The sequence below is a fragment of the Nothobranchius furzeri genome, chromosome 1 (genome assembly GCF_043380555.1).
Source record: "Nothobranchius furzeri strain GRZ-AD chromosome 1, NfurGRZ-RIMD1, whole genome shotgun sequence".
In the NCBI taxonomy this organism is placed as follows: domain Eukaryota; kingdom Metazoa; phylum Chordata; class Actinopteri; order Cyprinodontiformes; family Nothobranchiidae; genus Nothobranchius; species Nothobranchius furzeri.
In genome coordinates, this window is record NC_091741.1 from 23,772,731 (window position 1) to 23,797,963 (window position 25,233).

A 25,233-nucleotide genomic window follows, 5' to 3' on the forward strand; every position below is an offset into this window, starting at 1 on the left:
CGAGGAGGCCTTTTACTGTTTCCGGTGTCGGGGTGGCTGACTTTCTGTTCCGCCAGGCATGCCCTGGTGCCCTCGGCTGCCGGCCAGGATGGAAAAGCGCGGAGCCGGGTTTGGAGAGCGTCGGGGATGGAGCGGAGGGGGTGCAGAAGGAGGGCGAGCAGCTTCGCTGCGAGGGCCGAACGACGCTGCTTGCAGCTTTAATTTTTAGGCCCGAGCAGCGAAGCGCTGCGAAGGCCTATTGTATCTGCTCCGTTTATTATTATTTTTTTTTTCTTTCTTTTTTTTTCTTTTTTCTTTTTTTTTCTTCTGCGTCTTTCGACGGCCTTTAGGGGGTCTTAGCATATCCAAAAACTCACCAAATTCTGGCCCAATATAGAAAGTGCGTGAAATTTACGTATTTCACTGGCAACGTGAAAGTTGTTATAAAAATGTTTCAACAGCGCCCCCTGGAAAATAAAAAATACCCCTCCGCATTGACCTTTTTTCATAGTAGAGTGATGAAATTTGGTACACTTGTAGAACTCAACAATACGCACAGAAAAGCCTCTGGCACCCATGGTCAATATCAAACAGGAAGTCTGCCATTTTGGACTAAAGTGGCCATTTTTAACCCGTTTTGGCCATTTCTAGGCTCTATATTTGGTTGAACAGTTTGGTCATTTTTCGCACGATTGTCTCAAAAATAGTGTGCCATCGAACAGAAGCGTTGGACGAATCAAATGAGACAATAAAATTGACTTTTCGTAAATACTGAAGGGGCGGGGCCAGGCCTCAAAGTTCGAGCACTCGCCAAAAAAATTCAAATTGCTATAATTTCATAAATGAAAGAATTACAGTTAAAGTAATTTTCTATGGACAATCGTCATCGCCCCCCGAAGACAAATGAATGGTTGATTGATGATGTCAGATAAGCCCCGCCCCCTCAGGCCTTAAAAGGTCAAGTTTTACTGGGAAATTTTCCAAAATTCGCCCTTTCAACTAATCACCCTATATTTGTAGCAGGTAACTGAAGACAAGTTGGGGTTGCTTGGCGTCACTTTATGGGAGTTTTCTCCAGAAGGCGGGGCTGTGGCGGCGCGGCGAAGTGAGGCGTACCGACGTGGCCTTACGTTTGCCTCCCATTTCGTCATTTCTAGAGATATCACCACAAAACCTCTTGTGAGTGATCCTAGTCCGGCCCCCCAAAAAATTTGATGTGAACATCCGGTGGACGTGGCCTATTTTCTGAAATAGCGCCCCCTAGGACCATTAAAACTGTCAGCCCCAAGCCAAGCTTTGACTGAGGATTTCGAAATTTGGTACACTAATGTGGTGTCTCAGGGCCTACAAAAAAGTCTCTTGGAGCCAAGTGCAAAGTTGCACAGGAAGTCAGCCATTTTGGTCCAAGTACGCGATTTACTGGTTTTCGCACACGTTGTTTGGAGAGTGATGCTCCATCGCCCTTTTCACCAATCGCCTTCAAACTTCTGCTATATACTCTTAAGACATAAAGGAAAAAATTCAACCGTCAGATTTTAAATAAGTATAAAGGTGTGGGCGTGGCTAAGCCTCAAACTTTGACCTGTCGCCACGCCACTCTTTTTTTCACAACTCCCTATTGGACTCCTTTTAACCAATCACCAGCAATCACTGGCAAATAGCAGCAGACAAGTTGAGGTCACTTGGTTTATAGTACTGGCAGGTTTCGAATAAAGGCGGGGCTTTGGGAGCATGGCGAAATTCACCATCACGCCATGGAAATACGTTTGTCTCTCATTTCTTCAATCATTGTGACATCACCACACAATTTCTGATGAGTGATCTTATTCTGACCCCTAATAGAATTGGACAGCTGAAGTTTGTGGGCGTGGCCTATTTTCTGAAATAGCGCCCCCTAGGACCATTAAAACTATCAGCCCCAAGCCATGCTTTGACTGAGGATCACGAAATTTGGCACACTAATGTAGTGTCTCAGGACCTACAAAAAAGTCTCTTGGAGCCAAGTCCAATGTCGCACAGGAGGTCGGCCATTTTGGTCCAAGTACTCGATTTAGTGGTTTTCGCACACGTTATTAGGAGAATGATGTCTCGTCGTCCTTTCCACCGATCACCTTCAAACTCCTGCTATATACTCTTAAGACATAGAGGAAAAAATTCAACCGTCGGATTTTAAATAAGTATAAAGGTGTGGGCGTGGCTAAGCCTCAAACTTTGACCAGTCGCCATTACGTTACTTGACTTAATAACTCCCATGTGCATGATCAGATCAATTTCAAACTTTGTCTGTCTGATCACTGACCACATCTGAAGACAGTGACAATGTGGACAGCTGACATCACCTAAGCCCCGCCCCCTGACTACAGGAAGTCTACTGTTTTATGGTGAAATGCCCATATTTGTCCCCTCTAATTTAGTCAACATGACACTAAGGTCATGCACTGTCTTCATGATGTTGTAATGACCATTCAGATCTGATAGCTTTTCAGAAAGGGAGGGGCTTTGATGCCATGGCAATTTCTGGCGTGACGCTGTGACCTTACGTTTGACTGTAACTTCCACAAACAGCCTCCGATTTGCCCGAGACTGAACATCACATCACCAGTGTGGTAAAGATAGAGTATCTCCTAGTGGTGAGACGTGTAATGGTGGGCTCAGAGGGGATGCTGAGTCAGGGTGAGGTGTGGACGAGGAGGCCGTTCACGGTTTCTGGTGTCGGGGTGGTTGACTTTCTGTTCCGCCAGACGTGCCCTGGTGCCCCCGGCTGCCGGCCAGGACGGAGAAGCGCGGAGCTGGGTTTGGAGAGCGTCTGGGATGGAGCGGAGGGGGCGTGGACGGAGGACGAGCAGCTTCGCTGCGAGGGCCGAACGACGCTGCTTGCAGCTTTAATTAGGCCCGAGCAGCGAAGCGCTGCGAAGGCCTATTGTATCTGCTCCGTTTATTTATTTATTTTTTTTTCTTTCTTTCTTTCTTTTTTTTTTCTTCCGCGTCTTTGGATGGCCTTTAGGGGGTCTTAGCATATCCAAAAAGTCACCAAATTCTGGCCCAATATAGAAAGTGCGTGAAATTTACGTATTTCACTGGCAACGTGAAAGTTGGTAAAAAAAATGTTTCAACAGCGCCCCCTGGAAAATTAAAAATACCCCTCCGCTTTGACCTTTTTTCATAGTAGAGTGATGAAATTTGGTACACTTGTAGAACTCAACAATACGCACAGAAAAGCCTCTTGCACCCATGGTCAATATCAAACAGGAAGTCGGCCATTTTGGACTAAAGTGGCCATTTTGACCCCGTTTTGGCCATTTCTAGGGTCTATATTTGGTTGAACAGTTTGGTCATTTTTCGCACGATCGTCTCAAAAATAGTGTGCGATCGAACAGAAGCGATGGACGATTAAAATGAGACAATAAAATTGACTTTTCGTAAATACTGAAGGGGCGGGACCAGGCCTCAAAGTTCGAGCACTCGCCAAAAAAATTCAAATTGCTATAATTTCATAAATGAAAGAATTACAGTTAAAGAAATGTTCTATGGACAATCGTCATCACCCTCCGAAGACAAATGAATGGTCGATTGATGATGTCACATAAGCCCCGCCCCCTCAGGACTTAAAAGGTCAAGTTTTACTGGGAAATTTTCCAAAATTCGCCCTTTCAAATAATCACCCCAAATTTTGTAGCAGGTAACTGAAGACAAGTTGGGGTTGCTTGGCGTCACTTTATGGGAGTTTTCTGCAGAAGGCGGGGCTGTGGCGGCGCGGCGAAGTCAGGCGTACCGCTTAGGCCTTACGTTTGCCTCCCATTTCGTCATTTCTAGAGATATCGCCACAAAACCTCTTGGGAGTGATCCTAGTTCAGCCCCCCACAAAATGTGATGTGAACATCCGGTGGGCGTGGCCTATTTTTTGAAATAGCGCCCCCTAGGACCATTAAAACTGTCAGCCCCAAGTCATGCTTTGACTGAGGATTATGAAATTTGGCACACTAATGTGGTGTCTCAGGACCTACAAAAAAGTCTCTTGGAGCCAAGTGCAAAGTCGCACAGGAAGTCGGCCATTTTGGTCCAAGTACTCGATTTAGTGGTTTTCGCACACGTTGTTTGGAGAGTGATGCTCCATCGCCCTTTTCACCAATCGCCTTCAAACTTCTGCTATAGACTCTTAAGACATAAAGGAAAAAATTCAACCGTCGGATTTTAAATAAGTATAAAGGTGTGGGCGTGGCTAAGCCTCAAACTTTGACCTGTCACCACCCCACTCTTTTTTTCACAGCTACCTATTGGACTCCTTTTACCCAATCGCCAGCAATCTCTGGCGAATAGCAGCTGACAAGTTGAGGTCACTTAGTCTCCAGTACTGGCAGGTTTTGAAAAAAGGCGGGGCTTTGGGAGCATGGCAAAATTCACCATCACGCCATGGCAATACGTTTGCCTCTCATTTCTTCAATTATCGTGCCATCGCCACAAAATGTCTGGTGAGTGATCCTAGTCTGACCCCCAATAGATATGGACAGCTGTAGTTTGTGGGCGTGGCCTATTTTCTGAAATGGCGCACTCTAGGACCATTAAAACTGTCAGCCCCTAGCCATGCTTTGACTGAGGAGTACGAAATCTTGTACACTAATGTGGTGTCTCCGGTCCTACAAAAAAGTCTCTTGGAGCCAAGCACCAAGTCGCACAGGAAGTCGGCCATTTTGGTCCAAGTAGTCAATTTAGTGGTTTTCGCACACGTTGTTTGGAGAGTGTTACACCATTGCCCTTTTCACCAATCACCTTCAAACTTCTGCTATAGACTCTTAAGACAAAGGGGAAAAAATTCAACCTACGGATTTTAAATAAGTATAAAGGTGTGGGCGTGGCTAAGCCTCAAACTTTGACCTGTCGCCACGCCACTCTTTTTTTCACAGCTCCCTATTGGACTCCTTTTAACCAATCACCAGCAATCACTGGCAAATAGCAGCAGACAAGTTGAGGTCACTTGGTCTATAGTACTGGCAGGTTTCAAATAAAGGCGGGGCTTTGGGAGCATGGCGAAATTTGCCATCACGCCATGGAAATACGTTTGTCTCTCATTTCTTCAGTCATTGTGACATCGCCACACAAGTTCTGATGAGTGATCCTACTCTGACCCCTAATAGAATTGGACAGCTGAAGTTTGTGGGCGTGGCCTATTTTCTGAAACACCGCCCCCTAGGACCATTAAAACAGTCAGCCCCAAGCCATGCTTTGACTGAGGATCACAAAATTTGGCACACTAATGTAGTGTATCAGGACCTACAAAAAAGTCTCTTGGAGCCAAGAGCAATGTCCTACAGGAGGTAGGCCATTTTGGTCCAAGTACTCAATTTAGTGTTTTTCGCACACGTTATTAGGAGAATGATATCTCCTCGCCCTTTCCACCGATCACCTTCAAACTTCTGCTATATACTCTTAGGACATAGAGGAAAAAATTCAACCGTCGGATTTTAAATAAGTATAAAGGTGTGGGCGTGGCTAAGCCTCAAACTTTGACCAGTCGCCATTACCTTATTTGACTTAACAACTCCCATGTGCATGATCAGATCAATTTCATACTTTGTCTATGTGATCACTGACCACATCTGAAGACAGTGACAATGTGGACAGCTGACATCACCTAAGCCCCGCCCCCTGACTACAGGAAGTCTATTGTTTTATGGTGAACTGCCCATATTTGTCCCCTCTAATTTAGTCAAGATGACACTAAGGTCATGCACTGTCTTCATGATGTTGTAATGACCATTCAGATCTGATAGCTTTTTATAAAGTGAGGGGCTTTGATGCCATGGCGATTTCTGGCGTGACGCTGTGACCTTACGTTTGACTGTAACTTCCACAAACAGCCTCCGATTTGCCCGAGACTGAACATCACATCACCAGTGTGGTAAAGATAGAGTATCTCCTAGTGGTGAGACATGTAATGGTGGGCTCAGAAGGGATGCTGAGTCAGGGTGAGGTGTGGACGAGGAGGCCTTTTACTGTTTCCGGTGTCGGGGTGGCTGACTTTCTGTTCCGCCAGGCATGCCCTGGTGCCCTCGGCTGCCGGCCAGGATGGAAAAGCGCGGAGCCGGGTTTGGAGAGCGTTGGGGATGGAGCGGAGGGGGTGCGGAAGGAGGGCGAGCAGCTTCGCTGCGAGGGCCGAACGACGCTGCTTGCAGCTTTAATTATTATTCTTTTTTCTTCCGCGTCTTTGAATGGCCTTTAGGGGGTCTTAGCATATCCAAAAAGTCACCAAATTCTGGCCCAATATAGAAAGTGCGTGAAATTTACGTATTTCACTGGCGATGTGAAAGTTCGTCAAAAAGTGACTGAACAGCGCCCCCTAGAAAGTGAAAAATACCCCTCTCCATAAAGCTTAGTTTATCGTACAGTTATGAAATTTGGTATAATTGTAGTACTCAACAGTCCGCACAGAAAAGTCTCTTGCAACCATGGTCAATATCAAACAGGAAGTCGGCCATTTTGGAGTAAATTGGCCATTTTGACCCCGTTTTGGCCATTTCTAGGGTCTATATTTGGTTGAACAGTTTGGTCATTTTTCGCACCATCGTCTCAAAAATTGTGCGAGATCGAACAGAAGCGATGGACGATTCAAATGAGACAATAAAATTGACTTTTTGTAAATACTGAAGGGGCGGGGCCAGGCCTCAAAGTTCGAGCACTCGCCAAAAAAATTCAAATTGCTATAATTTCATAAATGAAAGAATTACAGTTAAAGAAATGTTCTGTGGACAATTGTCATCGCCCTCCGAAGACAAATGAATGGTCGATTGATGATGTCACATAAGCCCCTCCCCCTCAGGACTTAAAAGGTCAAGTTTTACTGGGAAATTTTCCAAAATTCGCCCTTTCCAATAATCACCCCAAATTTGTAGCGGGAAACTGAAGACAAGTTGGGGTTGCTTGGCTTCACTTTATGGGAGTTTTCTGCAGAAGGCGGGGCTGTGGCGGCGCGGCGAATTCAGGCGTACCGCTTAGGCCTTACGTTTGCCTCCCATTTCGTCATTTCTAGAGATATCGCCACGAAGCTTCTTGTGAGTGATCCTAGTCTGGCCCCCCAAAAGATCTGATGTGAAATTCCGGTGGGCGTGGTCTATTTTCTGAAATAGCGCCCCCTAGGACCATTAAAACTGACAGCCCCAAGCCATGCTTTGACTGAGGATTACGAAATTTGGTACACTAATGTGGTGTCTCAGGACCTACAAAAAAGTCTCTTGGAGCCAAGTGCATTGTCGCACAGGAAGTCAGCCATTTTGGTCCAAGTGCGCAATTTAGTGGTTTTCGCACACGTTGTTTGGAGAGTGATGCTCCGTCGCCCTTTTCACCAATTGCCTTCACACTTCGGCTACATACTCTTAAGACATAGATGAAAAAATTCAACCGTCGGATTTTAAATAAGTATAAAGGTGTGGGCGTGGCTAAGCCTCAAACTTTGACCTGTCGCCACGCCACTCTTTTTTTTCACAGCTCCCTATTGGACTCCTTTTAACCAATCACCACCAAACAGTGGCGAATAGCAGCAGACAAGTTGAGGTCACTTGGTCTATAGTACTGGCAGGTTTCGAATAAAGGCGGGGCTTTGGGAGAATGGCGAAATTCGCCATCACGACATGGAAATACGTTTGTCTCTCATTTCTTCAGTCATTGTGACATCGCCATACAAGTTCTGATGAGTGATCCTACTCTGACCCCTAATAGAATTGGACAGCTGAAGTTTGTGGGCGTGGCCTATTTTCTGAAACAGCGCCCCCTAGGACCATTAAAACAGTCAGCCCCAAGCCATGCTTTGACTGAGGATCACAAAATTTGGCACACTAATGTAGTGTACCAGGACCTACAAAAAAGTCTCTTGGAGCCAAGCACAATGTCGCACAGGAGGTCGGCCATTTTGGTCCAAGTACTCAATTTAGTGGTTTTCGCACACGTTATTAGGAGAATGATATCTCCTCGCCCTTTCCACCGATCACCTTCAAACCTCTGCTATATACTCTTAAGACATAGAGGAAAAAATTCAACCGTCGGATTTTAAATAAGTATAAAGGTGTGGGCGTGGCTAAGCCTCAAACTTTGACCAGTCGCCATTACGTTACTTGACTTAATAACTCCCATGTGCATGATCAGATCAATTTCAAACTTTGTCTGTCTGATCACTGACCACATCTGAAGACAGTGACAATGTGGACAGCTGGCATCACCTAAGCCCCGCCCCCTGACTACAGGAAGTCTACTGTTTTATGGTGAAATGCCCATATTTGTCCCCTCTAATTTAGTCAACATGACACTAAGGTCATGCACTGTCTTCATGATGTTGTAATGACTATTCAGATCTGATAGCTTTTCAGAAAGGGAGGATCTTTGATGCCATGGCGATTTCTGGCGTGACGCTGTGACCTTACGTTTGACTGTAACTTCCACAAACAGCCTCCGATTTGCCCGAGACTGAACATCACATCACCAGTGTGGTAAAGATAGAGTATCTCCTAGTGGTGAGACGTGTAATGCTGGGCTCAGAGGGGATGCTGAATCAGGGTGAGGTGTGGACGAGGAGGCCGTTCACGGTTTCTGGTGTCGGGGCGGTTGACTTTCTGTTCTGCCAGACGTGCCCTGGTGCCCCCGGCTGCCGGCCAGGATGGACAAGCGCGGAGCTGGGTTTGGAGAGCGTCGGGGATGGAGCGGAGGGGGTGCGGAAGGAGGGCGAGCAGCTTCGCTGCGAGGGCCGAACGACGCTGCTTGCAGCTTTAATTACGCTTTCTTTCTTTTTTCTTCCGCGTCTTTGAATGGCCTTTAGGGGGTCTTAGCATATCCAAAAAGTCACCAAATTCTGGCTCAATATAGAAAGTGCGTGAAATTTACGTATTTCACTGGCGATGTGAAAGTTCGTAAAAAAGTGGCTGAACAGCGCCCCCTAGAAAGTGAAAAATACCCGTCTCCATAAAGCTTAGTTTATCGTACAGTGATGAAATTTGGTATACTTGTAGTACTCAACAGTCCGCACAGAAAAGTCTCTTGCAACCCTGGTCAATATCAAACAGGAAGTCAGCCATTTTGGGTTGAAATGGCGATTTTTAATCATTTTGGCCATTTCTAGGGTCTACATTTGGTTGAACAGTTTGGTCATTTGTCGCACGATCGTCTCAAAAATAGTGTGCGATCGAACAGAAGCGATGGACGATTCAAATGAGACAATAAAATTGACTTTTCGTAAATACTGGAGGGGCGGGGCCAGGCCTCAAAGTTCGAGCACTCGCCAAGAAAATTCAAATTGCTATAATTTCATAAATGAAAGAATTACAGTTAAAGTAACAATCTATGGACAATCGACATCGCCCCCTGAAGAAAAATGAATGGTTGATTGATGATGTCACATAAGCCCCGCCCCCTCAGGACTTAAAAGGTCAAGTTTTACTGGGAAATTTTTCAAAATTCGCCCTTTCAAATAATCACCCCAAATTTGTAGCAAGTAACTGAAGACAAGTTGGGTTTGCTTGGCGTCACTTTATGGGAGTTTTCTGCAGAAGGCGGGGCTGTGGCGGCGCGGCGAAGTCAGGCGTACCGACGTGGCCATACGTTTGCCTCCCATTTCATCATTTCTAGAGATATCGCCACGAAACTTCTTGGGGGTGATCCTAGTCCGGCCCCCCCAAAAATGTGATGTGAACATCCGGTGGGCGTGGCCTATTTTCTGAAATAGCGCCCCCTAGGACCATTAAAACTGTCAGCCCCAAGCCATGCTTTGACTGAGGAGTACGAAATTTGGTGCACTAATGTGGTGACCTGTCGCCACGCCACTCTTTTTTTCACAGCTCCCTATTGGACTCCTTTTAACCAATCACCAGCAATCACTGGCAAATAGCAGCAGACAAGTTGAGGTCACTTGGTCTATAGTACTGGAAGGTTTCGAATAAAGGCGGGGCTTTGGGAGCATGGCGAAATTCGCCATCACGCCATGGAAATACATTTGTCTCTCATTTCTTCAATCATTGTGACATCGCCTCACAATTTCTGATGAGTGATCTTACTCTGACCCCTAATAGAATTGGACAGCTGAAGTTTGTGGGCGTGGCCTATTTTCTGAAATAGCTCCCCCTAGGACCATTAAAACTATGAGCCCCAAGCAATGCTTTGACTGAGGATCACAAAGTTTGGCACACTAATGTAGTGTCTCAGGACCTACAAAAAAGTCTCTTGGAGCCAAGCACAATGTCGCACAGGAGGTCGGCCATTTTGGTCCAAGTACTCGATTTAGTGGTTTTCGCACACGTTATTAGGAGAATGATGTCTCGTCGTCCTTTCCACCGATCACCTTCAAACTCCTGCTATATACTCTTAAGACATAGAGGAAAAAATTCAACCGTCGGATTTTAAATAAGTATAAATGTGTGGGCGTGGCTAAGCCTCAAACTTTGACCAGTCGCCATTACGTTACTTGACTTAATAACTCCCATGTGCATGATCAGATCAATTTCAAACATTGTCTGTGTGATCACTGACCACATCTGAAGACAGTGACTATGTGGACAGCTGACATCACCTAAGCCCCGCCCCCTGACTACAGGAAGTCTACTGTTTTATGGTGAAATGCCCATATTTGTCCCCTCTAAATTAGTGAACATGACACTAAGGTCATGCACTGTCTTCATGATGTTGTAATGACCATTCAGATCTGATAGCTTTTCAGAAAGGGAGGGGCTTTGATGCCATGGCGATTTCTGGCGTGACGCTGTGACCTTACGTTTGACTGTAACTTCCACAAACAGCCTCCGATTTGCCCGAGACTGAACATCACATCACCAGTGTGGTAAAGATAGAGTATCTCCTAGTGGTGAGACGTGTAATGCTGGGCTCAGAGGGCATGCTGAGTCAGGGTGAGGTGTGGACGAGGAGGCCGTTCAAGGTTTCTGGTGTCGGGGTGGTTGACTTTCTGTTCTGCCAGACGTGCCCTGGTGCCCACGGCTGCCGGCCAGGACGGAGCGGCGCGGAGCTGGGTTTGGAAAGTGTCGGGGATGGAGCGGAGGGGGTGCGGAAGGAGGGCGAGCAGCTTCGCTGCGAGGGCCGAACGACGCTGCTTGCAGCTTTAATTTTTTTTTTTTCTTTCTTTTTTTTTCTTCCGCGTCTTTGGATGGCCTTTAGGGGGTCTTAGCATATCCAAAAAGTCACCAAATTCTGGCCCAATATAGAAAGTGCGTGATATTTACGTATTTCACTGGCAACGTGAAAGTTGGTAAAAAAATGTTTCAACAGCGCCCCCTGGAAAATTAAAAATACCCCTCCGCTTTGACCTTTTTTCATAGTAGAGTGATGAAATTTGGTACACTTGTAGAACTCAACAATACGCACAGAAAAGCCTCTTGCACGCATGGTCAATATCAAACAGGAAGTCGGCCATTTTGGACTAAAGTGGCCATTTTGACCCCGTTTTGGCCATTTCTAGGGTCTATATTTGGTTGAACAGTTTGGTCATTTTTCGCACGATCGTCTCAAAAATAGTGTGCGATCGAACAGAAGCGATGGACGATTAAAATGAGACAATAAAATTGACTTTTCGTAAATACTGAAGGGGCGGGACCAGGCCTCAAAGTTCGAGCACTCGCCAAAAAAATTCAAATTGCTATAGATTCATAAATGAAAGAATTACAGTTAAAGAAATGTTCTATGGACAATCGACGTCGCCCTCCGAAGACAAATGAATGGTCGATTGATGATGTCACATAAGCCCCGCCCCCTCAGGACTTAAAAGGTGAAGTTTTACTGGGAAATTTTCCAAAATTCGCCCTTTCAAATAATCATCCCAGATTTGTAGCAGGTAACTGAAGACAAGTTAGGGTTGCTTGGCGTCACTTTATGGGAGTTTTCTGCAGAAGGCGGGGATGTGGCGGTGCGGCGAAGTCAGGTGTACCGCTTAGGCCTTACGTTTGCCTCCCATTTCGTCATTTCTAAAGATATCGCCACAACACTTCTTGGGAGTGATCCTAGTCCAGCCCCAAATAGAATCTGATGTGAACATCCGGTGGGCGTGGCCTATTTTCTGAAATAGCGCCCCCTAGGACCATTAAAACTGTCAGCCCCAAGCCATACTTTGGCTGAGGATTACGAAATTTGGTACACTAATGTGGTGTCTCAGGACCTACAAAAAAGTCTCTTGGAGCCAAGTGCAAAGTCGCACAGGAAGTCGGCCATTTTGGTCAAAGTACTCGATTTAGTGGTATTCGCACACGTTGTTTGGAGAGTGTTGCACCATCACCCTTTTCACCAATCACCTTCAAACATCTGCTATACACTCTTAAGACATAGATGAAAAAATTCAACCGTCGGATTTTATATAAGTATAAAGGTGTGGGCGTGGCTAAGCCTCAAACTTTGACCTGTCGCCACGCCACTCTTTTTTTCACAGCTCCCTATCGGACTCCTTTTAACCAATCACCAGCAATCACTGGCAAATAGCAGCAGACAAGTTGAGGTCACTTGGTCTATAGTACTGGCAGGTTTCGAATAAAGGCGGGGCTTTGGGAGCATGGCGAAATTCGCCATCACGCCATGGAAATACGTTTGTCTCTCATTTCTTCAATCATTGTGACATCGCCACACAATTTCTGATGAGTGATCCTACTCTGACCCCTAATAGAACTGCACAGCTGAAGTTTGTGGGCGTGGCCTATTTAATGAAATAGCGCCCCCTAGGACCATTAAAACTGTCAGCCCCAAGCCATGCTTTGACTGAGGATTACGAAATTTGATACACTAATGTGGGGTCTCAGGACCTACAAAAAAGTCTCTTGGAGCCAAGTGCAAAGTCGCGCAGGAAGTCGGCCATTTTGGTCCAAGTACTCGATTTAGTGGTATTCGCACACGTTGTTTGGAGAGTGTTGCACCATTGCCCTTTTCACCAATCGCCTTCAAACATCTGCTATATACTCTTAAGACATAGATGAAAAAATTCAACCGTCGGATTTTATATAAGTATAAAGGTGTGGGCGTGGCTAAGCCTCAAACTTTGACCTGTCGCCACGCCACTCTTTTTTTCACAGCTCCCTATTGGACTCCTTTTAACCAATCACCAGCAATCACTGGCAAATGGCAGCAGACAAGTTGAGGTCACTTGATCTGTAGCACTGGCAGGTTTTGAATAAAGGCGGGGCTTTGGGAGCATGGCGAAATTCGCCATCACGCCATGAAAATACATTTGTCTCTCATTTCTTCAATCATTGTGACATCACAACAAAATGTCTGATGAGTGATCCTAGTCTGACCCCCAATAGAAATGGACAGCTGAAGTTTGTGGGCGTGGCCTATTTTCTTAAATAGCGCCCCCTAGGACCATTAAAACTGTCAGCCCCAAGCCATGCTTTGACTGAGGATTATGAAATTTGATACACTAATGTGGGGTCTCAGGACCTACAAAAAAGTCTCTTGGAGCCAAGTACAAAGTCGCACAGGAAGTCGGCCATTTTGGTCCAAGTACTCGATTTAGTGGTTTTCGCACACGTTGTTTGGAGAGTGTTGCACCATCGCCCTTTTCACCAATCGCCTTCAAACTTCTGCTATATACTCTTAAGACAAAGGGAGAAAAATTCAACCATCGGATTTTATATAAGTATAAAAGTGTGGGCGTGGCTAAGCCTCAAACTTTGACCTTTCGCCATTACATCACTTGACTTAACTCCCATGTGCATGATCAGATCTATATCAAACTGTGTCTGTGTGATCATTGACCACATCTCAAGACAATGACAATGTGGACAGCTGACATCACCTAAGCCCCGCCCCCTGACTACAGGAAGTCTATTTTTTATGGTGAAATGCCCATATTTGTCCCCTCTAATTTAGTCAACATGACACTAAGGTCATGCACTGTCTTCATGATGTTGTAATGACCATTCAGATCTGCTAGCTTTTCAGAAAGGGAGGGGCTTTGATGCCATGGCGATTTCTTACTCTGACCCCTAATAGACATGGACAGCTGAAGTTTGTGGGCGTGGCCTATTTTCTGAAATAGCGCCCCCCTAGGACCATTAAAACAATCAGCCCCAAGCCATGCTTTGACTGAGGATCACGAAATTTGGCACACTAATGTAGTGTCTCAGGACCTACAAAAAAGTCTCTTGGAGCCAAGTACAATGTCGCACAGGAGGTCGGCCATTTTTGTCCAAGTTCTCGATTTAGTGGTTTTCGCACACGTTATTAGGAGAATGATGTCTCGTCGTCCTTTCCACCGATCACCTTCAAACTCCTGCTATATACTCTTAAGACATAGAGGAAAAAATTCAACCGTTGGATTTTAAATAAGTATAAAGGTGTGGGCGTGGCTAAGCCTCAAACTTTGACCAGTCGCCATTATGTTACGTGACTTAATAACTCCCATGTGCATGATCAGATCAATTTCAAATTTTGTCTGTGTGATCACTGACCCCATCTGAAGACAGTGACAATGTGGACAGCTTACATCACCTAAGCCCGCCCCCTGACTACAGGAAGTCTACTGTTTTATGGTGAAATGTCCATATTTGTCCCCTCTAATTTAGTCAAGATGACACTAAGGTCATGCACTGTCTTCATGATGTTGTAATGACCATTCAGATCTGATAGCTTTTCAGAAAGGGGGGGCTTTTATGCCATGGCGATTTCTGGCGTGACGCTGTGACCTTACGTTTGACTGTAACTTCCACAAACAGCCTTCGATATGCCCGAGACTGAACATCACATCACCAGTGTAGTAAAGATAGAGTATCTGCTAGTGGTGAGACGTGTAATGGTGGGCTCAGAGGGGATGCTGAGTCAGGGTGAGGTGTGGACGCGGAGGCCGTTCACGGTTTCTGGTGTCGGGGTGGTTGACTTTCTGTTCTGCCAGACGTGCCCTGGTGCCCCCGGCTGCCGGCCAGGATGGAGAAGCGCGGAGCTGGGTTTGGAGAGCGTCGCGGATGGAGCGGAGGGGTTGCGGAAGGAGGGCGAGCAGCTTCGCTGCGAGGGCCGAACGACGCTGCTTGCAGCTTTAATTATTTTTTTTTTTCTTCCGCGTCTTTGGGTGGCCTTTAGGGGGTCTTAGCATATCCAAAAAGTCACCAAATTCTGGCTCAATATAGAAAGTGCGTGAAATTTACGTATTTCACTGGCGATGTGAAAGTTCATAAAAAATTGGCTCGACAGTGCCCCCTAGAAAGTGAAAAATACCCCTCTCCATAAAGCTTAGTTTATCGTACAGTTATGAAATTTGGTATACTGGTAATACTCAACAGTCCGCACAGAAAAGCCTCTTGCAACCATGGTCAATATAAAACAGGAAGTCGGCCATTTTGGGTTGAAATGAGGATTTTTAGTCGTTTTGGCCATTTCTAGGGTCTATATTTGGTTGAACAGTTTAGTCATTTTTCGCACCATCGTCTCAAAAATAGTGTGAGATCGAACAGAAGCGATGGACGATTCGAATGAGACAATAAAATTGACTTTTCGTAAATACTGAAGGGGCGGGGCCAGGCCTCAAAGTTCGAGCACTCGCCAAAAAAATTCAAATTGCTATAATTTCACAAATGAAAGAATTACAGTTAAAACAATTTCTAAGGACAATCGTCATCGCCCCCCGAAGACAAATGAATGGTCGATTGGTGATGTCACATAAGCCCCGCCCCCTCAGGACTTAAAAGGTCAAGTTTTACTGGGAAATTTTCCAAAATTCGCCCTTTCAAATAATCATCTCAGATTTGTAGCAGGTAACTGAAGACAAGTTGGGGTTGCTTGGCATCACTTTATGAGAGTTTTCTGCAGAAGGCGGGGCTGTGGCGGTGCGGCGAAGTCAGGCGTACCGACGTGGACATACGTTTGCCTCCCATTTCGTCATTTCTAGAGATATCGCCACGACACCTCTTGGGAGTGATCCTAGTCCGGCCCCCAAAAGAATCAGATGTCAACATCTGGTGGGCGTGGCCTATTTTCTGAAATAGCGCCCCCTAGGACCATTAAAACTGTCAGCCCCAAGCCACACTTTGACTGAGGAGTACGAAATTTGGTACACTAATGTGGTGTCTCAGGACCTACAAAAAAGTCTCTTGGAGCCAAGTGCAAAGTCGCACAGGAAGTCGGCCATTTTGGTCCAAGTACTCGATTTAGTGGTTTTCGCACACGTTGTTTGGAGAGTGTTGCACCAACACCCTTTTCACCAATCACCTTCAAACATCTTTTATACACTCTTAAGACATAGATGAAAAAATTCAACCGTCGGATTTTAAATAAGTATAAAGGTGTGGGCGTGGCTAAGCCTCAAACTTTGATCTGTCACCACGCCACTCTTTTTTTCACAGCTCCCTATTGGACTCCTTTTAACCAATCACCAGCAATCACTGGCAAATAGCAGCAGACAAGTTGAGGTCACTTGGTCTATAGCACTGGCAGGTTTCGAATAAAGGCGGGGCTTTGGGAGCATGGCGAATTTCACCATCAAGCCATGGAAATACGTTTGCCTCTCATTTCTTCAATTATCGTGCCATTGCCACAAAATGTCTGGTGAGTGATCCTAGTCTGACCCCCAATAGGACTGGACAGCTGTAATTTGTGGGCGTGGCCTATTTTCTGAAATAGCGCCCCCTAGGGCCAATAAAACTGCCAGCCACAAGCCATGCTTTGACTGAGGAGTACGAAAATTGGTACACTAATGTGGTGTCTCAGGCCCTACAAAAAAGTCTCTTGGAGCCAAGAGCAAAGTCGCACAGGAAGTCGGCCATTTTGGTCCAAGTACTCGATTTAGTGGTTTTCGCACACATTGTTTAGATAAGGATTCTCCATCACCCTTTTCAACAATCACCTTCAAACATCTGCTATACACTCTCAAGACATAGATGAAAAAATTCAACCGTCGGATTTTAAATAAGTATAAAGATGTGGGCGTGGCTAAGCCTCAAACTTTGACCTGTCGCCACGCAACTCTTTTTTTCACAGCTCCCTATTGGACTCCTTTTAACCAATCACCAGCAATCACTGGCAAATAGCAGCAGACAAGTTGAGGTCACTTGGTCTATAGTACTGGCATGTTTTGAATAAAGGCGGGGCTTTGGGAGCATGGCGAAATTTGCCATCACGCCATGGAAATACGTTTGTCTCTCATTTCTTCAATCATTGTGACATCGCCACACAATTTCTGATGAGTGATCCTAATCTGACCCCTAATAGAAATGGACAGCTGAAGTTTGTGGGTGTGGCCTATTTTCTGAAATAGCGCCCCCTAGGACCATTAAAACTGTCAGCCCCAAGCCATGCTTTGACTGAGGATCATGAAATTTGGCACACTAATGTAGTGTCTCAGGACCTACAAAAAAGTCTCTTGGAGCCAAGCGCAATGTCGCACAGGAGGTCAGCCATTTTGGTCCAAGTACTCGATTTAGTGGTTTTCGCACACGTTATTAGGAGAATGATGTCTCGTCGTCCTTTCCACCGATCACCTTCAAACTCCTGCTATATACTCTTAAGACGTAGAGGAAAAAATTCAACCGTCGGATTTTAAATAAGTATAAAGGTGTGGGCGTGGCTAAGCCTCAAACTTTGACCAGTCGCCATTACGTTACTTGACTTAATCACTTCCATGTGCATGATCAGATCAAATTCAAACTTTGTCTGTGTGATCACTGACTACATCTGAAGACAGTGACAATGTGGACAGCTGACATCACCTAAGCCCCGCCCCCTGACTACAGGAAGTCTACTGTTTTATGGTTAACTGCCCATATTTGTCCCCTCTAATTTAGTCAACATGACACTAAGGTCATGCACTGTCTTCATGATGTTGTAATGACCATTCAGATCTGCTAGCTTTTCAGAAAGGGAGGGGCTTTGATGCCATGGCAAATTCTGGCGTGACGCTGTGACCTTACGTTTGACTGTAACTTCCACAAACAGCTTCCGATTTGCCCGAGACTGAACATCACATCACCAGTCTGGTAAAGATAGAGTATCTCCTAGTGGTGAGACGTGTAATGCTGGGCTCAAAGGGGATGCTGAGTCAGGGTGAGGTGTGGACGAGGAGGCCGTTCAAGGTTTCTGGTGTCGGGGTGGTTGATGTTTCTGTTCCGCCAGACGTGCCCTGGTGCCCCCGGCTGCCGGCCAGAACGGAGCGGCGCGGAGCTGGGTTTGGAGAGCGTCGGGGATGGAGCGGAGGGGGTGCGGACGGAGGGCGAGCAGCTTCGCTGCGAGGGCCGGACGACGCTGCTTGCAGCTTTAATTAGGCCCGAGCAGCGAAAGCGCTGCGAAGGCCTCTTGTTTTTGCTCTGTTTATTATTATTTATTATTCCGGTGCCCCTTTGAACGGCTTTTTGGGGACCTTAACATAGCCCAAAACTCACAATATTTTGCAAACTTGTCAGGCCTGGTGAAAAATTTGATATTTTAAAGGTCCCAAAAAAATCGCAAAGAAAATGGCTGAACAGCGCCCCCTAGAAAGTAAAAAAAAAAACCCTCTCCATAAAGCTTAGTTTATCGTACAGTTATGAACTTTGGTACACTTGTAGTACTCAACAGTCCGCACAGAAAAGTCTCTTGCAAGCATGGTCAATATCAAACAGCAAGTCGGCCATTTTGGGTTGAAATGGCGATTTTTAGCCGTTTTTGCCGTTTTTAGGGTGCGTTTCTGATTGGATTGCTCGATCATTTTTCGCAAGATCGTCTCAAAAATTGTGCAAAATTGCTCAGAAGGGATGGGCGAACAAAATGAGATGAGGATTCTGAGTTTTCGTATATGTTGAAGGGGCGGGGCCAGGCCTCAAAATTTGACTACTCGCCAAAAATATTTAAATTGCTATAACTTCAAAACTGAATGGAATATAGTTACCAAACTTTCTGTGGTCATTCGTCATCCACCCACAAAGTAAATTGAATGGTCGGATGATGACATCACACAAGCCCCGCCCCCTCAGGACCAAAAATATCAAGTTTTACTGTGAAAGGTCCCAAATTGCCCCATTTCACTTAATCACCACGAATTTGTAGCTGGTAACTCAAGACAAGTGGGGGTTGCTTGGCGTCACTTTATGGGAGTTTTTGGCAGAGGGCGGGGCTGTGGCAGCGCGGCAAAGTCAGGCGTACCGCTGTGGCCTTACGTTTGCCTCCCATTTCGTCATTTCTAAAGATATCGTCACGCAACTTCTTGTGAGTGATCCTGGTCCGGCTCCCAAAAAGATCTGAAGTGAACATCCAGTGGGCGTGGCCTATATTCTGAGATAGCGCCCCCTAGGACCATTAAAACTGTCAGCCCCAAGCCATGCTTTGACTGAGGATTACGAAATTTGGTACACTAATGTGGTGTCTCAGGACCTACAAAAAAGTCTCTTGAAGCCAAGTGCAAAGTCGCACAGGAAGTCGGCCATTTTGGTCCAAGTGCGCGATTTAGTGGTTTTCACACACGTTGTTTGGAGAGTGATGCTCCGTCGCCCTTTTCACCAATCGCCTTCAAACTTCTGCTATATGCTCTCAAGACATAGAGGAAAAAATTCAACCGTCGGATTTTAAATAAGTATAAAGGTGTGGGCGTGGCTAAGCCTCAAACTTTGACCTTTCGCTATGCCACTCTTTTTTTCACAGCTCCCTATTGGACTCCTTTTACCCAATCACCAGGAATCTCTGGTAAATAGCAGCAGACAAGTTGAGGTCACTTGGTCTCCAGTACTGGAAGGTTTTGAAAAAAGGCGGGGCTTTGGGAGCATGGCGAAATTTGCCATCACGCCATGGAAATACGTTTGCCTCTCATTTCTTCATTTATCGTGATATCACCTCGAAATTTGTTGTGAGTGATCCTAGTCTGACCCCCAATAGAAATGGATGCCTGAAGTTTGTGGGCGTGGCCTATTTTCTGAAATAGCGCCCCCTAGGACCATTAAAACTGTCAGCCCCAAGCCACGCTTTGACTGAGGATTGCGAAATTTGGTACACTAATGTGGTGTCTCAGGACCTACAAAAAAGTCTCTTGGAGCCAAGTGCCACGACACACAGGAAGTCGGCCATTTTGGTCCAAGTACTCGATTTAGTGGTTTTCGCACACGTTGTTTGGACAATGATACCCCGTCGCCCTTTTCACCGATCACCTTCAAACTTCTGTTATATTTTCTTAAGACAAAGGGGAAAAAATTCAACCGTCGGATTTTAAATAAGTATAATGGTGTGGGTATGGCTAAGCCTCAAACTTTGACCTTTCGCCATTACATTACTTGACTTAACAACTCCAATGTGCATGATCAGATCTATATCAAACTTTGTCTGTGTGATCACTGACCACATCTCAAGACAACGTCATTGTGGACAGGTGACATCACCTAAGCCCCGCCCCCTGAATACAGGAAGTCTATTGTTTTATGGTGAAATGCCCATATTTGTCCCCTCTAATTTAGTCAACATGACACTAAGGTCATGCACTGTCTTCATGATGTTGTAATGACCATTCAGATCTGATAGCTTTCCAGATAGGGAGGGGCTTTGATGTCATGGCGAATTCTGGCGTAACGCCGTAACCTTACAATTCAATTTAATGGTGAGCTCAGAGGGGATGCTGAGTCAGGGTGAGGTGCGGACTAGGAGGCCATTCGCAGTTTCTGGTGTCGGGGTGGTTGATGTTTCTGTTCTGCCAGACATGCCCTGGCGCCCCGGGCTGCTGGCCAGGCCAGAGCGGCGCGGAGCTGCGAGGGCCGAACGACGCTGCTTGCAGCTTTAATTAGGCCCGAGCAGCGAAGCGCTGCGAAGGCCTATTGTATCTGCTCCGTTTCTTTTTCTTTTTTTTTCTTTTTTTTTCTTCCGCGTCTTTGGACGGCCTTTAGGGGGTCTTAGCATATCCAAAAAGTCACCAAATTCTGGCCCAATATAGAAAGTGTGTGAAATTTACGTATTTCACTGGCGATGTGAAAGTTCTTAAAAAAGTGACTGAACAGCGCCCCCTAGAAAGTGAAAAATACCCCTCTCCATAAAGCTTAGTTTATCGTACAGTTATGAAATTTGGTATACTTGTAGTACTCAACAGTCCGCACAGAAAAGTCTCTTGCACCCATGGTCAATATCAAACAGGAAGTCGGCCATTTTGGAGTAAAGTGGCCATTTTGACCCCGTTTTGGCCATTTCTAGGGTCTATATTTGGTTGAACAGTTTGGTCACTTTTCGCACCATCGTCTCAAAAATAGTGTGAGATCGAACAGAAGCGATAGACGATTCAAATGAGACAATAAAATTGACTTTTCGTAAATACTGAAGGGGCGGGGCCAGGCCTCAAAGTTCGAGCACTCACCCAAAAAATTCAAATTGCTATAATTTTAAAAATGAAAGAATTACAGTTAAAGAAATGTTCTATGGACAATCGTCATCGCCCTCCGAAGACAAATGAGTGGTTGATTAATGACGTCACATAAGCCCCGCCCCCTCAGGACTTAAAAGGTCAAGTTTTACTGGGAAATTTTCCAAAATTCGCCCTTTCAAATAATCATCCCAGATTTGTAGCAGGTAACTGAAGACAAGTTGGGGTTGCTTGGCGTCACTTTATGGGAGTTTTCTGAAGAAGGCGGGGCTGTGGCGGTGCGGCGAAGTCAGGCGTACCGCTTAGGCCTTACGTTTGCCTCCCATTTCGTAATTTCTAAAGATATCGCCACAACACTTCTTGGGAGTGATCCTAGTCCGAACCCAAATAGAATCTGATGTGAACATCCGGTGGGCGTGGCCTATTTTCTGAAATAGCGCCCCCTAGGACCATTAAAACTGGCAGCCCCAAGCCATGCTTTGACTGAGGAGTACAAAATTTGGTACACTAATGTGGTGTCTCAGGACCTACAAAAAAGTCTCTTGCAGCCAAGTGCAAAGTCACACAGGAAGTCGGCCATTTTGGTCCAAGTACTCGATTTAGTGGTATTCGCACACGTTGTTTGGAGAGTGTTGTACCATCGCCCTTTTCACCAATCACCTTCAAACTTCTGCTATATACTTTTAAGACAAAGGGGGAAAAATTCAACCGTCGGATTTTAAATAAGTATAAAGGTGTGGGCGTGGCTAAGCCTCAAACTTTGACCTGTCGCCATGCCACTCTTTTTTTCACAGCTCCCTATTGGACTCCTTTTAACCAATCACCAGCAATCACTGGCAAATATTAGCAGACAAGTTGAGGTCACCTGGTCTATAGTACTGGCAGGTTTAGAATAAAGGCGGGGCTTTGGGAGCATGGCGAAATTTGCCATCACGCCATAGAAATACGTTTGTCTCTCATTTCTTCAATCATTGTGACATCGCCACACAATTTCTGGTGAGTGATCTTACTCTGACCCCTAATAGAATTGGACAGCTGAAGTTTGTGGGCGTGGCCTATTTTCTGAAATAGCGCCCCCTAAGACCATTTAAACTTTCAGCCCCAAGCAATGCTTTGACTGAGGATCACGAAATTTGGCACACTAATGTACTGTCTGAGGACCTACAAAAAAGTCTCTTGGAGCCAAGTGCAAAGTCGCACAGGAAGTCGGCCATTTTGGTCCAAGTACTCGATTTAGTGGTTTTCGAACACGTTGTTTGGAGAAGGATGCTCCATCACCCTTTTCACCAATCACCTTCAAAAATCTGCTATACACTCTTAAGACATAGATGAAAAAATTCAACCGTCGGATTTTAAATAAGTATAAAGGTGTGGGCGTGGCTAAGCCTCAAACTTTGACCTGTCACCATGCCACTCTTTTTTTCACAGCTCCCTATTGGACTCCTTTTAACCAATCATCAGCAATCACTGGCAAATAGCACTAGACAAGTTGAGGTCACCTGGTCTATAGTACTGGCAGGTTTCGAATAAAGGCGGGGCTTTGGGAGCATGGCGAAATTCGCCATCACGCCATGGAAATACGTTTGTCTCTAATTTTTTCAGTCATTGTGACATCGCCACACAATTCCTGATGAATGATCCTACTCTGACCCCTAATAGAACTGGACAGCTAAAGTTTGTGGGCGTGGCCTAATTTCTGAAATGGCGCCCCCTAGGACCATTAAAACTGTCAGCCCCAAGCCATGGTTTGACTGAGGATCACGAAATTTGGCACACTAATGTAGTGTCTCAGGACCTACAAAAAAGTCTCCTGGAGCCAAGCGCAATGTCGCACAGGAGGTCGGCCATTTTGGTCCAAGTACTCGATTTAGTGGTTTTCGCACACGTTATTAGGAGAATGATGTCTTGTCGTCCTTTCCACTGATCACCTTCAAACTCCTGCTATATACTCTTAAGACATAGAGGAAAAAATTGTACCGTCGGATTTTAAATAAGTATAAAGGTGTGGGCGTGGCTAAGCCTCAAACTTTGACCAGTCCCCATTACGTTACTTGACTTAATAACTCCCATGTGCATGATCAGATCCAATTCAAACTTTGTCTGTGTGATCACTGACCACATCTGAAGACAATGACAATGTGGACAACTGACCATCACCTAAGCCCCGCCCCCTGACTACAGGAAGTCAATTTTTTATGGTGAAATGCCCATATTTGTCCCCTCTAATTTAGTCAACATGACACTAAGGTCATGCACTGTCTTCATGATGTTGTAATGACCATTCAGATCTGATAGCTTTTCAGAAAGGGAGGGGCTTTGATGCCATGGCGAATTCTGGCGTGACGCTGTGACCTTACGTTTGACTGTAACTTCCACAAACAGCCTCCGATTTGCCCGAGACTGAACATCACACCACCAGTGTGGCAAAGGTAGAGTATCTCCTGGTGGTGAGACGTGTAATGCTGGGCTCGGAGGGGATGCTGAGTAAGGGTGAGGTGTGGACGAGGAGGCCGTTCACGGATTCTGGTGTCGGGGTGGTTGACGTTTCTGTTCTGCCAGACGTGCCCTGGTGCCCCCGGCTGCCGGCCAGGACGGAGCGGCGCGGAGCTGGGTTTGGAAAGCGTCTGGGATGGAGCGGAGGGGGTGCGGACGGAGAGCGAGCAGCTTCGCTGCGAGGGCCGAACGACGCTGCTTGCAGCTTTAATTCTTTCTTTTTTTGTTATTCCGTGCCCCCTTTGAATGGCTTTTTGGGGACCTTAACATACCCCAAAACTCAAAATATTTTGCAAACTTGTCAGGCCTGGTGAAAAATTTGATATTTTAAAGGTCCCAAAAAAATCGCAAAGAAAATGGCTGAACAGCGCCCCCTACAATGTGAAAAAAAACCCTCTCCATAAAGCTTAGTTTATCGTACAGTTATGAAATTTGGTACAATTGTAGTACTCAACAGTCCGCACAGAAAAGTCTCTTGCAAGCATGGTCAATATCAAACAGGAAGTCGGCCATTTTGGGTTGAAATGGCGATTTTTAGCCGTTTTTGCAGTTTTTAGGGTCCGTTTCTGATTGGATTGCTCGATCATTTTTCGCACGATCGTCTCAAAAATTGTGTAAAAATGCTCAGAAGGGATGGGCAAACAAAATGAGATGAGGATTCTGAGTTTTCGTATATGTTGAAGGGGCGGGGCCAGGCCTTGAAGTTTGACTACTCGCCAATTTTTTTTTAATTGCTATAACTTCATAACTGAATAGAATAAAGTTACCAAACTTTCTGTGGTCATTCATCATCCACCCACAAAGTAATATGAATGGTTGGATGATGACATCACACAAGCCCCGCCCGCTCAGGACCAAAAAGGTCAAGTTTTACTGTGAAAGGTCCCAAATTGCCCCATTTCACTTAATCACCACAAATTTGTAGCTGGTAACTCAAGACAAGTGGGGGTTGCTTGGCGTCACTTTATGGGAGTTTTCGGCAGAGGGCGGGGCTGTGGCGGCGCGGCGAAGTCAGACGTACCGCCGTGGCCTTACGTTTGCCTCCCATTTCGTCATTTCTAAAGATATCGTCACGAAACTTTTTGTGAGTAATCCTAGTCTGGCCCCTCAAACAATCTGATGTCAACATCCGGTGGGCGTGGCCTATTTTCTGAAATAGCGCCCCCTAGGACCATTAAAACTGTCAGCCCCAAGCCATGCTTTGACTGAGGATTACGAAATTTGGTACACTAATGTGGTGTCTCAGGACCTACAAAAAAGTCTCTTGGAGCCTAGTGCAAAGTTGCACAGGAAGTCGGCCATTTTGGTCCAAGTATGCGATTTAGTGGTTTTCGCACACGTTGTTTGGAGAGTGATGCTCCGTCGCCCTTTTCACCATTCTCCTTCAAACTTCTGCTATGTACTCGTAAGACATAGGGAAAAAAATTCAACCGTCGGATTTTTCAAAAGTTGAAAGGTGTGGGCGTGGCTAAGCCTCAAACTTTGACCTGCCGCCACGCCAC